The 17,911-nt window shown below is 45.0% G+C and overlaps 1 pseudogene; it reads right to left on the bottom strand.

The window, feature by feature from the left end:
• The window catches only part of LOC132403899 (uncharacterized protein K02A2.6-like), a 49,442-nt pseudogene extending 34,137 nt beyond the window's left edge, over positions 1-15,305 (bottom strand).
• Positions 15,306-17,911: the final 2,606 nt, after the last annotated feature.

Here is a 17,911-nt window from a genome sequence, read left to right as displayed (position 1 = left end):
TGCCCTGGGGAAAAATTTCAAGTTTCAAAGTTCAAGGAAGTTATTATCAAAGTACATAGATGTCACCAAATGCTACCCTGAGCTTCATTTTTCTTACGGGCATTCACAGTAAGTTTGAAGAAATGTAATAGAATCGATGAAAAGCCACACACAACAAGACGGACAAACAACCAGTGTGCAAAAGATAACAAAGTGTGCAAATGCAAAAAGATGTAAAAACAAAATAATAATAATAAATATTTTCAAAATGAGATGAGGCGCTGTTGAAAGTGAGCCCATAGGTTGTGGGGTCAGTTCAGTGTTGGGGTGAGTGAAGTTATCCCCTTTGATTCAAGAGCCTGATGGTTGTAGGGTATAGTTGTTCCTGAATTTGGTTGTGTGGAACCTAAGGCTCCTGTACCTCCTTCCTGATGGTAGCAGTGAGAGGAGACCTAGATGATGGGGGTCTTCGATGCTGGATGCTGCTTTCTTATGGATGGTGAGGTTTCTTGATGTGGATGCTGCTTTCCTGCGACAACGCTGGCTGTCCATACTATCAATGCCTCTTATCATCTTGTTCATCTCTATCAACACACCACTCATCCTCCTTTGCTCAAAGGAGAAAAGCCCCAGCTTGTTCAACTTTTCCTCATTCTTCCTAATCCAGTCCGAATCCTGGTAAATCTCCTCTGCACCTTCTTTAAAGCTTCCAAGTGCTTTCCATAATGAGGTGACCATAGCTGAACACAATACCTCAAGTGTGTTCTAACCAGAGTTTTATGGTGCTGCAATGTTATCTTGATGCTCTTGAACTTAGTCCCCAACAGGCCATTCATCTTCTTAACCTTGTTATCATCTTGCACGGCAACTTTGAGGGAAAAGAAATGCAACAGAATTTACAGGTGCTGGAAAGCTAGAGCAACACCCACAGAATGCAGGTGGACCTCAGAAGGCATGGCAGCACAATTGGAAATGAATAAAGACTCATGTACGATCCTAATGAAGGGTCTTGTCCCAAAACATCGACTGATTACTCTTTTCTATTGATGCCGCCTAGCCTGCTGAGTTCCTCCAGCATTTTCTGTGTCTAAATTTGAGGGATCTATGAATGTAGACCCCAGGACCCCTCTGTTCCACCACACTGATAAGTAGCCTGCTATTAACCCTGTATTCTGCCTTCAAATTTGATCTTCCAAACTGAATCACTTCACACTTTTCTGGGATGAACTCCATCTGCCACTTCTCAGCCCAACTCTGCATCCTGCCAATGCCCTCTTGTAACCCTTCTCCACAATCCACAACACCACCAACCTTCCTGTCATCTTTGAACTTACTAACCCATCCTCCAATTCCTTATCCAAGTCAATTCTAAAAATCACAAAGAGCAGGGGTCCCAAAACAGATCCTACTTAAGGTCACCAACCTCCAGGCCAAATATGCTTCATCTCCTACCTCCCTCTGCCCTCTATGAGAAAGCCAGTTCTGAATCCATGCAGCATTTCCCTGGATCCCTTTCTGAATGAGCCCACCATGGGAAGCCTATCAAGCATCTTAACAAAATACATGCACCAAATCAACTGCTCTACCTTCAGCCATTTATTCCTTTGCTTCCTTGAGGAATTCACGCAGGCTCATGAGGCACAAAGCCATGCTGACTATCCTTAATCTGACTATGCTTCTCCAAATGCTTTGGAAGTCCTGTTTCTAGGAATCTTTTCCATTGTACAACTTTGACATTATGAACAGCAACTGAAGGAGGTTCAAAGGAAAGACAGGTCGGAGAAGGAGGAAAGTGGTCATCGCCTTGAGAAGAAAGTCAGTCTGTGGTGACAGGGAGAGGGAGGGAAGAAGGAAGAGGGAAAGATGGGGTGGGAGAGGGAGAGAGAGAGAGAGAGAGAGAGAGAGAGAGAGTGGCAGGGAGAGAGTGGAAAGAGAGGGGGAGGGAGAGGGGAGAAAGAGAGAGGGAGGGAGAGAGTGGAAAGAGAGGGGGAGAGAGAGGGGGAGGGAGAGGGGAGAAAGAGAGAGGGAGGGAGAGAGTGGAAAGAGAGGGGGAGAGAGAGGGGGAGGGAGAGGGGAGAAAGAGAGAGGGAGGAAGAGAGGGAGAGGAAGATTGATTCCAAATTTGTCAATGTGGAGTGGAGAGTGGGTTTGTAAATCTGGCAGGAAAAAATGATGCTGGGAATGGTGAGAGTCGTGCACCATTGGAGGGGTGCCGGGATGGGGGCAGCATGGGGGCAGACATATCCAACTCTGAGACATCAGGCAAGGTTATTTGATTCCAAACAATTGGCTTATTGATCATTACAGAATGTCTCTCTGGTGCTTCCTGTTCCCTCCCTTTTTTTTCAACCGTGATTCCCCTCTCCCTGCCCCCTACCCACTCTCAGTCCACAATTGAGACCCAGATCTGAACCAGGTTTATCATCATGAATTTTTTTTACAGCAGCAGTACAGGACAATACATAAAATTACAGCAGTGGTGTGGAGAGGTTTTTAAGGCACTCTAGATATATATAACCTAAACTTGTGCACAGTAATACTTCATGCAAAGCACTGGTGTGAGCCCTCCGTGGACGACTAACTTCTCCATGAGGATAAGGTCGAAGGGCTTTGTCTTCGATCTTCATATTGGAGGATGAAACAAAAGTTGCGCAAATGACATCAGAGATATAGCAAAATGAGGAAGCAAATAGAAAATTGCTCATCTATGAGGAAAGAATGATCCCAAGACTCTTGGTTTGTGAAATGTTAATTCTTCTACATGTTGTAAAATGGTTTTCCGGCAAGCTGCTGAGAGTCATTTCTAATTATCATGACCCATAAAATTCTTCCAAGCGCTGGGCTTCAGTACGGTACATTTCCTTTGATAACAGGTAATGACTATGAATCTGTTGTCAACCCTCCTTCCTTGCTCAGTAACATCCACATAGCCTGACAAGAGGAAATGAAGGCTGACAAGTGTCATGGCTGGAATGACAAGCAAAATCCATCTGAAAAGCTCGAAGAGTAACTTATTGCATGGCTTATAAATTGCTGCCAAGAAAGCATTCTGACCCTATTGCTTTCTATTAAATTAGCCTTTTACCTGGCACAGATCCACCATTCCATTAATACAAAGGCAAAATACAAAGGACAGAAGCAAAACAGTGCAGATCCTGGAAATTGGAAATAGAAACAGAGAAGGACTAAAACATTCAGCAAGTCGGGCAGCACTCGCAGTGAGAGAAACTCACTGGTGGGGTCCAGGCCCAGAGCATATCGAGGCAGTGGGGCCTGGGTCCTAGTGCAAGGGTCGACCTGGTGTTTGGGCAATTTAAATGCCGGGGTAGATGGACTGAAAAGGTAAGCTGTCAGGATCGGAGGCAAGGGTCGGACCGGTTCTGCACAACGTTCCACGATGTTGACTCCACTCTCCATGGTGCTGAGGCTGTGTCCTACTCTGGACTGCAAGCTCCATGACCATTTGCTCTGCTTTGTGATGAACTGAGGCTGGGGCTGTGGGCCTGCTCCAGCAGCTCCGGGCTTTGGGTTTATGGACTCACTTACAGTCTGAGTGCTTGCTTTTATTGTTCACATGATTTCTGTTTCCTTCTCTTTCTGTGCTTTGGGTGTTTGTTGGATCCTTTTTTTAATCAGTTCTTTTGCCTTTCGTGTTTTGTGGCTGCCTGTAAGGAGACATCTCTCAAGATTGTGTAATTTATACATATTTTGATAATGAATGTACTTTGAACTTTGAACTTGAACACAGTGTAGTTCTGATGACAGGTTACAGACCTGGAAAGTTAACATGGTGGCTGCTGAAATCTGAAATTTAACAAGAATGCTGGAAATACTCAGAATAGAGTAACACACACAAAATGCTACAGGAACTCAGCAGGCCAGGCAGCATCTAGGAATCTACTACAGTTGACATTTCGGGCCCAAACCCTTCAGCAGGACTGGAGAAAAAATGCTGAGGAGTAGATTTAAAAGGTGGGGGGAGTGGTGAGAGAAACACAAGGTGACAGGTGAATCTTGGAGGGGGGAACGGATGAAGCAAAGAATTGGGAAGTTGATTGGTGTAAGAGACAGAAGACCATGGAAGAAAGAAAAATGGGGGAAGAGCACCAGAGAGAGGTGAGAGAGGGAAAAGGGAATGGGACATGGTATTACCAGAAGTTTGAGAAACCAATGTTCATGCCATCAGGTTGGAGGCTACCCAAATGGAATAGAAGGTGTTGTTCCTCCAACCTAAGTATAGCCTCATCACAGCAGTGGAAGAAGCCATTGATAGCCATATTGGAATGAGAATGGGAAGTGGAACTAAAATGGGTGGACACTGGGAGATCCCACTTGTTTTGGTGGACAGAGTGTGGATGCTTGGTGAAGTGGTCTCACCAATATAATGGAGACCTCACCGGGAGCACCGGACACAGTATATGACCCCAACAGACTCATAGGTGAAGTGTCGCCTCACCTGGAAGGACTGTTCAGGGCCCTGAATGTTAGCGAGGAGGAGGTGTAGCGGCAGGGGCAGATGTAGCACTTGTTCCGCTTACAAAGGTAACTGCCAGGAGGGAGATCAGTGGGGAGGGATGAATGGACAAGGGAGTTGCGTAGGGAGCAATCCCTGCAGAAAGTTGAAAGTGGGGGGGGGGGAGGGGGAGAGGGAAAGATATGCTTGGTGATGGGATGTGCTTGGCAGAAGTTTCGGAGAATTATGTGCTGGACGTGAAGGCTGGTGGGGTGGTAGGTGAGGACAAAAGGAAGCCTATCTCTGGTAGGGTGGCAGGAAGATGGGATAAGAGCAGATGTGCATGAAATGGAAGAGATGCAGTTGAAGGCAGAGTTGATGGTGGAGAAAGAGAAGCTCTTTCCTTAAAAAAGGAAGACAGTTCCTTTGTTCTAGAATGAAAAGCCTCATCCTGAGAGCAGACGCGGTGGACACAGAGGAATTGAGAGAAGGGGATAGTGTGAATAGAGTGGGCATTTTCGGACAACTTACTTCCTGTGAGAGTTGTGAAAGTTTAATTTTAAAATGGAGGACATGTTGGGTGGGGCCAGATAATGGGGAGCAGGAAAGGGCAAAAAGAATGCTCTGTGAAAAGATGGAAAACAAGCATGGTTAAATTGAGATGAGGACAATGGTGCAAAATGAGCAAGGTAGATACTGCAAACAATGGAATTTGGATTAACACGCAAAGTGCTGGAGGAACTCAGCAGGTCGAGCAGAACCTTCCTCCATGGAAATGGACTGTCAGTCTTGTTGGTTCACCTGGACTGGACTGCAGTGTGGTAATGCAGGAAGGTAAGCGCCTAGAAGAAGTGCAAGTGGTTACAACGTAGTCACTTGGGTGCCGCGCTAGCATAGCTGCTAACTCACAACCCCAGTGGCCCGGGTTCCGTCCTGACCCAAGTTTGCAGTGACTGCGTGGGTTTCCTCCGACATCTCAAGGATGTGCAGGTCAGTAGGTTACTTGGTCCCTATAAATTGTCCCTGAGTATAAGCAGTGATGAAACATGGGTGAGTTGATCAGAAAGTAGGGACTTGGTTACAAGCTAAATTTTGGGGGAATATACCAAATGGCCTGTTCTTTGACACCAGAAATGTGGAAATGCATGAAATGAATCTTCAACGTAAGAGAACAATGATTGGAAATAGTTGATCATATTGCTGAGACGTAAGGATGTAATTTGCTTCATTGGAAGACAATGTGTCTTCCTCAAGCTTTCATTCTGCTTGAGGAGAACTGTGTTAGCTAGAGAGACTAAAATGGGAGTGGGGCAGACAATTAAGCAGATGGATGACCAGAAGTCAAGTAACCCTTGAAACTGAAAGAGGACAAGGCTTGTACCTTGAAGGAGGTACAATTGAAAGAGGTACAAAACTGAAAGAAGTTACAAGGTTTTTATATCTGGAACTTGCAAGATGGGAAGAGAAGAGGTGAAACGATTAGTGTGTCACCTCCTGCATTTCCATAGGATGATGCTAGGGATTTGGTATTGACAGTCAATGAAGGATAGAGCAAAAGGACATACTGTAGACACAATTGTCTCTCCAGACTGCTGCAAGAGAAGACAGGAAGAAATATGTGGGTGCTAGCAACTTAAGGGATGCAGCAGAATGCCACAAAAGATCTGCAATGCCATTGTCTTGCTAGTATATGTTTTTGGATAATTAAAATAATCTATGATATTTGCATTATGTCCTTTATTCATTTTGCCTGTATCTGTGCATTGCCCATTAGGATCCATGTTTTAAATGTCTTCTTTAAAATGAAGTAGTTCAATCCATAAACAAATGTCACTATTCTTCTGGTAGTGACAGCCATTTACATCCAGTGTCACCATATTAGCTCTAATTAATGCTTCTACTGAAGATCTCCCACTTGCTTCACTGTCCTTCATGATTGTGTTTTAACCATTTCATTTCCAGTCGTATTCACCATGAAGATGTATTTTTGGTGTAAGTAATTCAGTTCTCCACCAACAAGCATTCAACGACCTACTTTTCCCCACATCTCAACAGTTATGTCCTGTTTAGCAATGTTTATGTGTTTGTTTTGTAACTACATCGGTCTGTTTTAGTGCTTATTTTTAGCTTGCTCAGATGTTTACACTCCACTAACCTTTTTTCCCAAACATATCACTTTCACCAGACCTCCTTAGTACCATCTCCTCCCTCCCACTAACCCAAGCTCTCCAGCAACCCCTTCCCCCCAGCCACCTTCTACCTTCCCGACCATATTGGTTTAAAAATGCCCCTACTGGTTTCAAGTCCCAGAAACAAACTTCTTTATCTTTTCTGCTGGAACACTTGTCCCATTCCATTTCACATGAGGCCACTGCTGGACTACAGCTCTGTAGGATCACAGTATCACATTCCAGTACAATATCATAATATGATATTGCAGTATCATAGAACATAGATTATGGATCATATGTTAGTACAGTATAGGAACAGGTCCTAAGGTCCATCCAACCTGTGTCAGCTATGATGCCAGTTTTAAGCTAATCCCATCTTGGTCTATATGCTTCAGTTCCCTGCCTGTCCATATGCCTGTCTAAGTGCCTCTAAAATGCCACTTCCACCATCACCCTGGCAGAACATGCCAAGCTCTTAATAAAAAGCTTATAACACATGTCTCCTTTAAACTTTCTTTTTCTCTCCACAAGTCTATGTCCTTTAGTATTTGATATTGTTACTTCAGGAAAATGACACCGACTATCTGCCCTTCCTATGTCTCTCACAACTCTAAGGTCTCCCTCAGCCTCGGATGGTTCAGAGAAAACAATTCAAGTTTGTCCAATCGCTCTTTATACTAATCCAGGCAGCGTCATGTTCAACTTCTTCTGAACCGTGTGTTCCATGACTGCCACAAATGCTTTAGTCTGATGGGATTTTGGGCATTATCTGTCAGAGACAGACTGGTTAACACCATCAATTCCATCCAACGTATGAAATGCACTTTCATACTGGTTCCATTGCATACTGATCTCTGGTTGGTAGAAAGATCAAGAATTTTAAATGAACAGAGCTATTCCTGACATCAGAGAGCTTTTACTCACTTATTTAAGGTCTGATCTATGGTGGTTGTTGTGTATTCAATATTTCAGTAATATTTGTACAATATTGTAAATATTGGTTGATTAAGCATTCTTTTTTCTTTACATTATGCATTGCAGATTATATGTAAAAGTACACAATTAGTTTTATGTTTTGGAGTTACAAAACATAATGGTTGTTGATATCAGTCATTCCAACACCCATTTGATACAGCACGCCCAGGTTAGAGGGAATAAGCAACTGATGTTACAATTCCTGATCACCTGCTAATGTTTCTTGTTAGGTAATCATTTATGTAAATTTTCAATGAAGATTGCAAATATAATGAAATATATTTCTCCTCCCTCGCAGTCAGTGGATCTAGATCCTGGAATTCCGTAACCAAAGCATTGAGTGAGTGACATCATCATGATCCCAGGAGTTCAGGAAGGAGAGCAATTCTTACAAGGGCAACTGAGAAGGCTCACACTCTCCATTACAAGGGCAATTAAGGAGGCTCACTCCCTACATTACAAGGGCAATTAAAATGAACAATAAATGTAGATGCTGTCAGGAACACCTAGCTTTAATTAATAATTTTAAAAATGCAATGTGATAAAATATTAATAATATTTATTTAAAAAGCAAATTATATTGTCATTATTCGAGTTACTTTTATGCTAAATGTTGAAAACTGATAGCAGCTAAGTGTGCGTTTGCTTGGGTTTTCCTTGGTCCTCCGAGTTTCTTCCATATCCCCAAATCCCCTTGGTTAACTGGCCACTGGAAACTGTCTCTCTTAGAGTAAGGAGAACAACAGAGATGACGTGGGTACGTGAGTGAGAACAGGTTACATGGAAATAACTGATAGAATGAGGCCACCGAGAGCCGGCGTCGATCACTGAGCAGCAAAATATAAGGAATTTATCTGATGGCTTGCTGATTGTTAGGGCTATACTTTGCCAGAAAGACCACTCATAGAGAAGCTGACCTGTTAAGTCACTTTATGTTCCATTTGCTGCCCTTTACTCCTGTGTTTCTGCTCAGGTTTGTAACAAGCTGTACTCTATGTCATCGATTATTTACTGGGTACTGCATGTTTCATGGACAGTCTGATTATATACACAATGATTATGATCTCAAATGATTACACAAGATTGAAAACAGTTTTTCTGATTTGTAGCCCTGTGACTACATTTGTTTCAGTCTAAGGATACCAATAATTGCTGTTATTTATGGTTTTAATTACACACACTATCAGCTCTGTGATGTTTATACATTGTAAATAGTGTTTATTATTTTGGTGACAAGGTGAATATTCTGTATTTTTATGGTTGTAATTATAATTTTGTAAATATACTGGTCCAAGTATTTGCTGGTACACCTTGTAGAGCAGGAGATCCCAACCTTCTTATGCCAAGGACCCCAGGTTGGGGACCCTTCTTCACAGGTATAAAATTAAGACACTAGTATTTTGAAAATAGTAGATCCCTGCATTCCTATCCCATATGTCACAGGATTTCTCCTCTAGGCACGCTGGAGCACGCCAAACAAAGAACACTGGAAGAGCTCAGAGGGTTCCTCCTGCAAATGACAGTCCATTTACCTCCACAAATGCTGCCTGACCAACTGAGTTCCTTCAGATTTGAGCATCTGCAGTCTCTTGTGTCTACACTGGACCAAGCTCCTCTTCAATCAGCCAAGCTGATCTGTGAGCAGAATGGGGAGCTCTTTGTAATATTTCAAATACAGGACCTATGCCTATTACAAGCAACTCCTTTGACACTTGGCTATTCCAACAGCTGACCAGCTACACAAATTACAAGTGACCATAATCTTCACCCAGTGGGTTTGATTGCTACATGAAAATTAGTTGCTGATTTATCCTTTGGGTCTGACTGTTAACTTGCTGATTATCTCCAGCTTGGATTTCAAAACCCAAGATTTAATTCTGGTGCTGGGGCTACTTTCCAAGTATCTTTGTCTCATCCACAGGTGATCTAGTGGGACCGGAAACTTTGGGCAAACACGTCCATTCCATCCCTCAAGCACCAGTTAATGCTAATCCTACACAAACACCAGTTTGATTTTTCGTCACCTTCCTGTTGGAATGAAGCCACTCCGACCATAGTTCTTATAGGGGGCCATCTAATACATCCTTCAAGGATTCAGGTCTCAGTCTATTCTATCTGCACTGCAGTGGGCTGAGCTAAGGAGAATTCTGGGGAACCTTCCCCGCAGAACCTTACTGGTAGCTGCACCAAGCCTCAATGTGCCCCTCAACGCATAGTCCTGCAGCCTGCATTGTGTCAGTTGGCAGCCACTTACAGCCATTTCCTCACACTGGAGGACCAATTAGTTGTGTCTTTCACTGAGCTGATAATCTTCCAATAGCAGCTGATGCTTGTGGGGTAGGACCATAGAATAATGATCTGCTGAGAGAGCTGTGTAACAGGGAAAATAAGTGATATTGGTACCTTGTTAGAGAATGAATTTGTTTGATGGTACAAAGAATACGTTGATTTGATAGCACACATGATTAAGAAAGATGTGCGATTGTATTTTCCTGAATATACAGTATTTCTATGAGTAATTTTTTTGACATAACAAAAGTTCTAGGCGACCTTCTACTCATTGATTAGATTGTATGAATCCTGATAACATTGTGCTAACCAACAAGTTAGAGGCAGGGTGTAACTCATGGTTTTAATTTACAGAGTGTCTCAACTCCTGACTGAAACTCTGGCAGAATCTCCAGACCAGAACAAGGCTATTAGAAAGCATTCTGTCTGAATGCATAATGGCCTGGTATGGCAACTGCTGTGCATGTGGCTGCAAGAAACTGCAGAGAGTTGTTGAAACAGCTCAGCACATCACAGGAACCAGACTCCCCTCTGTGGACTCTGCCTATACCTCCTGCTGCCTCAATAAAAGAGCCGGCTTAATCAAAGACACACCCATCCCAGACACTCTCTCCTCTCTCCCATCGGGCAGAAGATCCAAAAGCCTGAAAATATGTACTCCCAGTCTCAGGGACAGCTTCGATCTAACTGTTATCAAATTCTTGAATGGATTTCTTGTAAGATGTACTCTTGGCCTGACAATCTAGCTCATTATGAGCTTGCACTTTATCATTTACAACTATGTAAAATAAGCTTTTTACTGTATCTTGGTCCATGCGACAGTAATAACTAATACCAATACAATTTTTTGTCCTGCAAAATGCAGTGACTGAAGGTTAGTTACTTCAGACAAATTGTATTTATGATGTCAGTCCAGTCATCCATAGTAAGTCTGCAGACACAAATGGTATAGAATTACTCAGTCATCTCATCTCCATTCTGTCACCTTCAGAGAGTTAGTCAGAAATATCAGGCCAAGTGGTAAATTAGTAAATTCTGTCTGTTAATCAGGTAGCATAAGGAATCTAATTATATTAATTGTGAAAAGCACACATTGTTCATATATGTATTTAGAATAGGGTATTCCTCAATTCACTAATGTTCCATTTATGATTAGCACTGTGTGTGTCTGTGTCAGTGTCTACGTCTGCGTGTGTGTGTGTGTGTGCGCGTGTAAGTGAAAGACCAAGCAGGTAGGCAGGGTGTGCAGGTTAGGGAAGAAATATACTGTTGAAAGTATCCTGAAATTGAATGCAGAGGAGCACAAGTTGGAGAGAGTCGTGGACTCTGTCCGATACGTCACGGGTACATCTCTCCCCACCATCCGTCGTATCTCACTGAGGTGTTCCCTCAAGGAGCCAACAACTATCAGCAAAGGTCCCCATGCCATCTTCTCACAGCTATCACCAGGCAGGAGTTACAAAGGCCTGAAGTACCACACTACCAACTTCAAGAACAACTATTTCCCTTCAACTATTTACTTCCTGAACCAACATGCACAACCCTAATCAGTACAGCAACACTATGATCTACTTCACTACTTTGCTCTAAAAAGGACTTCGCTTTTTTTTTGTTCTAATTATGCTCTTTTACATGAAAAATTAGCATAATTTATGTTTGATTTGTTTTTCTAGTGAATGTGATGTATCTGAAGCTATGTGCTTGTGACACTGCTGCAATTATTTCATTGCACCTGAGCATACGTGTAGTTGTGCAAATGACAAGTTGTTTGTTGTATTAACTCCGACCAGGTTCAAGTTAAATTGTCATTCAACTACAGATGAATACCCACGAATACAGCCAAATGAAACAGTGTTTCCAGGGCCAAGGTGCCAACAGTCATGAACAGCACAAGGCATGTACAGCACATATAAGACAGCAGTAAAATATAGTTACACAAAAGATCCACCTTATCCATGTCCCTCATGATTTTATTAACCTCTACAAATTTAACTCAATAGTTCAGCCTCCTTCACTCCAAGGAAAACAGTCTCAGTCTATCCATTCTCTCATAATTCACGTCCTCTTGAGGCCTTCCCATTCTTTTGTGACAAAGAGAGTGGGAAGAAGTTAGGTCATGTCATTAAAGTGATAGCTAATTGCATCTTGTACACTGATTCTGAGTCATTACTAATATTATGAAGTGATTCCTTGGTGGGTATTAAATACAGTGCAAAAGATGAGTTCTGACTGCTATTTTAGATATTGTATAAGAGTTCCCCGGGAGTATTTGGTGAATAATCAGTAATTTACAACATCGTTTGGTCATGGCTGAAACCTCCTTCATTCAAGTCCAAGCAGCATTTCCATTCCATTGTTTATTTAATAGTTTATTCTCCTGTCACTTCACTTTTGAAGATCCTGAGTACATACAACTTTACAGGGAGAGGCCATTTGACCCATTGTTTCTGCACCAGCTCTTCCTTCAACCTGCTCAACACAAATTCAGAAGAGCATAAGAAATAGAAGCAAGAGTAAGCTACTCAGCTCCTTCTGCCTTCTCCACTGTGCAATAAAGTCATAGCTGATAATTTACCCCAGTATCACTTTTTTGCACTAACTGTGTCCCTTGATTCCTTTAATATTTTATAACCCACCAGTCTCTGTTATAGAATCATTCAGCATGGAAAAAGGCCCAGGTTGTTGAAATGAACGAAGTGAACCCAAACACAGGCAGAACTGATCTTGACATGGAGCATAGAAAGGGAAGTGGCAGAGAAAACTATTCTTAGCACGGAGAGACGGAGTTACACAGGTAAACCTCGGTGTTGAGGCAAAACTTAGAATACTATCTTGACACGGAGAGACTGAGTTTCACAGGTAATTCTTGGTACTGAAGCACAACTTAGAACACACAGTCCTAAGTGGCCAGGAAATGTTAATTACCACACAGGCAAAACCAACGATCTGACAACTAGCGGTTGCAAAGCCAGGGTTCTTATTCTGCAGGTCTTGATGCAAACCAAGTGAGCTGCCATCAAAGGAAATGAGGAGAAAATGAGGAATTAATTGTTGGAAGTGTGGCACAATCAAAGGGAATTAGGAGAAAATGGGGAAGTAACAGCCGGGACCGTAACAGTGCACCACCCCACCCCCACCCTAGTGGGAGCCTCCAGGCGAATCATTAGGTTTGTCCAGATGTCTCGATGCAAAACTCAGATGAGGGAAAGGTCCAAGACGAAGGAGTGGGGAATCCAGGTGCACTCCTCAGGACCGTATCCCTCCCAATCGACCAGGCACTGGAGGCCCCTGCCTCGGCGGCACACATCAGGCGGTGTAAGCTGGGTAGTTGTCAATGATTCGGGCGGGTGGAGGAGGTTCAGCAGGAGGGCACAAAGGGCTGACAGACATAGGTTTCAGTTGGGAGATGTGGAACATGGGATGAATGTGCATGGGTCTGGGCAGTTTGAGTCTGACCACCATGCCGACTGATGGTTGATAATGCTCCCAATTTCAAATGGTCCGAGGTGGCAAGGGATGAGTTTCTTGGATTCATTCTTGAAGGGGATGTCTTTAGAAGACAGCCAAACCTTCTAACCTGGCCGATAATTGGGTGCAGGAATTCGATGGCAATCGGCAATCCTCCAGTTGCAGTCAGCTGAGCTGAACAGGGCTGCACATGCATCCTTCCAGATCCTGCAGCTCAGGTGGAGATGGGCCTGAACTGAAGGCACAGCAATGTCGTCTTCATGAGCAGGAAACAGAGGGGGTTGATAACCGAGGGAGCATTCTGACCAGGGTGATGTGGGTGTACTCCCCCCAAGTGAGATGGGTGCTCCAGGATAACGAGTTGTTGGTGGTTATGTTGCATAGTGCTGCTTCCAAATCCTGGTTTGCTCGTTCTGTTTGACCGTTAGTCTGCAGATGGAAACTGGAAGACAGACTTACTGAGGCTTCAAGGGCTTGACTAAAGGATCTCCAGACTTGAGAGATGAATTAGGGGTCCCGGTCAGAAATGATATCGGAGGGGATTCCATGAAGGTGGACGGCATGATGGACAAGGAGGCTGTTTCCCAGGCTGTAGGGAGTTTGGGAAGGGCTAAGAAGTGCACGACTTTGGAGAAATGGTCCACAACGGTGAGTACAGAAGCGTTCCCATGTGAAGGGGGTAGTCCAGTAACGAAATCCAGAGCAATGTGAGACCAAGAGAGGCTAGGGTCAGGTAAGGGATGAAGCAACCCAGCAGCTGGTTGATGGGAGGCTTTTCTGCGGGCACACACGGAACAGGCAGAGACGAAGGAGTGAGTGTCAGCATCCATGGAAGGCCACCAGAAATGTCGCTTCGAAGGGACAGAGTTCGATCAATTGCGGGGTGGCAGGTGAAACAAGAAGTATGCCCCCACTGGAGAACCTGAAACTGAACAGATACGGGCACAAAGAGGCGACTGCCTGGGTCAGGTTGGGCCTGTTGGGCCTCTTTGAATATGGATTTGATCTCCCAGGCGAGAGCTGCCACCACACAGGATGGTGGAAAGATAGAATCGGGGTTTGGAAGGCCTTCTTTCGAGGCGTATTGACGGGAGAGAGCATCGGGCTTCCTGTTCTTGGAGCCAGGATGATAGGTGAGTGCGAATCTGAAACTGCCAAAAATTAATGCCCAACAGGCTTGGCGGGAATTCAGGCGTTTGGCAGTTTGGATGTATGTGAGATTCTTGTGATTAATCCAGACAATGAATGGATGGTTCAGCTCCCTCCAGCCAGTGCCTCCACTCCTCCAAAGCGAGTTTGACAGCCAGTAACTCCCGGTTCCCAATCCCGTAGTTCCGTTCGGCGGGGGAAAGACGGCGAGAGGAAAAGGTGCAGGGATGGAGCTTTTGGTCTGGGCCGGAGCATTGGGAGAGGACCACTCCCACCCCAGAGGCTGAGGCATCGACTTCCACAATGAATTGGCGAGAGGGGTCAGGTTGGAGCAGGATGGGGGCGGAAGTGAAACGCCTCTTCAGCTCCGAGAAGGCTGAGTCTGCTTCAGAGGCCCAATGAAAGGAGGTCGCAGGAGAAGTGAGTCAAGAAAGGGGCACTGCCACCCATTTGTAATCCCTGATGAAGCGATGGTAGAAGTTTGCCAATCCCAGCAATTGCTGGAGTTGTTTGGGCATCATGGGTTTTGGCCACTCTACCACCACCTGGATCTTTTCGGGATCTTGCCCACTCTCAATGATTTACCCCAGGAAATTGACAGAATGGACATGGAACTCACACTTTTCTGCCTTAACGAATAGCTTATCCTCCAAAAGCCTCTGAAGAACCTGACGGACATGGTGGGTGTGCTCCTGAAGAATGCGGGAGAAGATTAAGATGTCGGCCAAATAAGCGAAAACCAAGTGTTTAATAAAGTCCCTAAGGACATAGTTTACCAGGGCTTGGAAGACGGCGCAAGCATTGGTGAGACCAAATGGCATGACCGGATATTCGAAATGACCGAGGGGGGTGTTAAAAGCTGATTTCCATTCACCTCCCTCCCTTATCCTGACCGGTTGATAGGCATTCCATAGATCCAACTTAGAGAAAATTGTGGCTCTGTGAAGGGGCTCGAAAGCAGAGTTGATAAGGGGCAGGGGATACTTTATGGTGATACTATTCAGGCCACAGTAGTCAATGCAGGGGTGCAGTGAGCCATCTTTCTTCCCCACAAAGAAGAAACAGGGGAAGATGAGGGTCAGATAATGCCAGCCGTGAGGGAATCATTTAGGTAAGTCTCCATTGCTTCCCTTTCTGGTCGGGACAGGTTATACAGCCAACTGGTGGGTAGAGGAGCTCCGGGGAGAAGGTAAATTGTGCCATCGTAAGGGCGATGTGGAGGCGGGGAAAGATCCTGTTGTTTGCTAAACACTTCTCCCAGATTGTGATACTCTATTGGAACCTTGGATAAGCCGGGGGTTCAGAGGTGGTCGACGTCACGGTGACCTCCACTGGGGAAAGGGCTGATTGTAGACAAGTGGGATGGCAGAACGAACTCCAGCTGACTATCTTCCCGGTGGACCAGTCAATATGGGGGTTATGGCAGCTTATCCAGGGGTAACCAAGAACTATAGGAGCTTGAGGAGATGAAACTAATTTGAATCATACCTGTTCCCGATGGTTTCCGGAGAGAAGGAGAGGCAGGGGTTCCGTGCGGTGTGTGACTCGGGCCAGTAGTCTATCATCCAGCGCCCGGGCTTCCCAGGGGGTATTCAATGGCTCACGAGGAATTCCAGCTTGGAAAGCTAAGTTCTCATCCAAAAAGTTTCCCTCAGCACTGGAGTCCACTGGTGCTAACAGAGGCAGTGACTGCTGATTGTAACGCAAAGTGGCTTGAAGCTGCATCCAGAGTCAGGGGACGAAAGAGAATGTTGTCTGGCTCACCAGGGTCCCCCTTCCTACTAATGTCTTCCCTTTTTGCCGAAGGGGACAGGTAGCAAGCAAGTGGCTGGACTGGCTACAATATAGACAGTCACCTGCTCTCAATCTTTGGAGTAGTTCTGTGGGGGGAAGGTGGTTCCATCCCAGCTGCATGGCCGTGGAAACGGCCGGGCTGGGAGCTACTCTGGGAGTAGGAGGAGGAGAGAGGGTTGTTCTGGCAGGAGGTGGTAATGAGTGGCGAGGAGTAGCCAAAGGTAGTGGACGCCTAGTTCTTTATGGCATTCTTGGAGGCGATAGTCCAACCTGGTGGCTAAGGAGATCAGGCTGTCAGTGTCGCCTCTTGCCGCCAACTCATCTTTTACCATGTCACTGAGACCATTTCGAAATACCCCTTAGAGTGCCTCATCGTTCCACCCCGAGTCGGCCACTAACATCCGGAACTCCACGGAATATTCAGCAACACTGCATGAGCCCTGACGCAGAGTGAGTAGACGCTTGGCGGCGTCTTTACCACAGACAGGGTGGTCAAAGATCTTCCTCATTTCTGCGATAAAGGTGGCAAAAGAAGAGCGGCTATCCAGTTTGTTATCCCAAACAGCTAAGGCACTTCCCCGCGACAACCCCATGATATGAGCAATCCTTGACTTATCCGTGGAGTACGTGGACGACTGATGTTCAAACACCAAGGAGCACTGAAGAAGGAAGGCCTGGCACTTCTCCAAATCCCCGGTTCATGCTCTGGTTCAGGTACGTGATGCTCTCTTGGTGGGGGGGTTACTGACACATAGGGGGTTGCCGCTACAGGTTTTCTGGGCTGGTTAGACAGGGTTCCAGAAGTGAGTCAAGTAAAATGAGTGGATACACAGTCCGAACAGACAGGGTATGGAGGTTCTCCATGACCTCCCGGAGGAGTTGGTCGTGCTGTCCAAGTAGGGAGCCCTGGCAGGTGAGGGCTTGCTGAAGAGTATTCGTGTCCACTGGGTTCACGGTGGCCAGATCATTCTGTTCAATGAACAAGGTGAACCCAAGCGCAGGACACAGGCAGAACTGATCTTGACACGGAGCATAGAAAGGGAAGTGGCAGAGAAAACTTTTCTTAGCACGGAGAGACGAAGTTACACAGTTAAACCTCGGTGCTGAGGAAAAACTTAGAATACTATCTTGACACTAAGAGACTGAGTTTCACAGGTAATTCTTGGTGCTGAAGCAAAACTTAGAACACACAGTCCTAAGCGGACAGGAAACATTAATTACCACACAGGCAAAACCAATGATCTGGCAACTAGTGGTTGCAAAGCCGAGGTTCTTCTGCTGCAGGTCTTGATGCAAACCAGGTGTGTCGCCATCAAAGGAAATTAGGAGAAAATGGGGAATTAACAGTCGGAACCATGGCACAATCAAACGGAATTAGGAGAAAATGGGGAATTAATGGTCAGGACCATGACACAGCTAGTAAAGAACCAAGATTCCCATCCAAGCTAGTCCCACTTGCCTGGGTTTTGCCCCTTGACATTTAAACCTAAATGTTTTGGACAAATAATTTCACGATACTTTATCCTCTGGGTAAGGAAAAGTCTCCTAATGCCCTCTCTGATTGATTGGTCCTGTATTTTTAGGCTGATACTCCATTGATACTATTCCTGGTCCACTGCAGAACCTGAGACAT

The sequence above is a fragment of the Hypanus sabinus genome, chromosome 2 (genome assembly GCF_030144855.1).
Source record: "Hypanus sabinus isolate sHypSab1 chromosome 2, sHypSab1.hap1, whole genome shotgun sequence".
NCBI classification, from domain to species: Eukaryota; Metazoa; Chordata; class Chondrichthyes; order Myliobatiformes; family Dasyatidae; genus Hypanus; species Hypanus sabinus.
The sequence above is the reverse complement of the archived record's forward strand: the minus strand, read 5'-3'. Positions and strand labels throughout refer to the sequence as shown.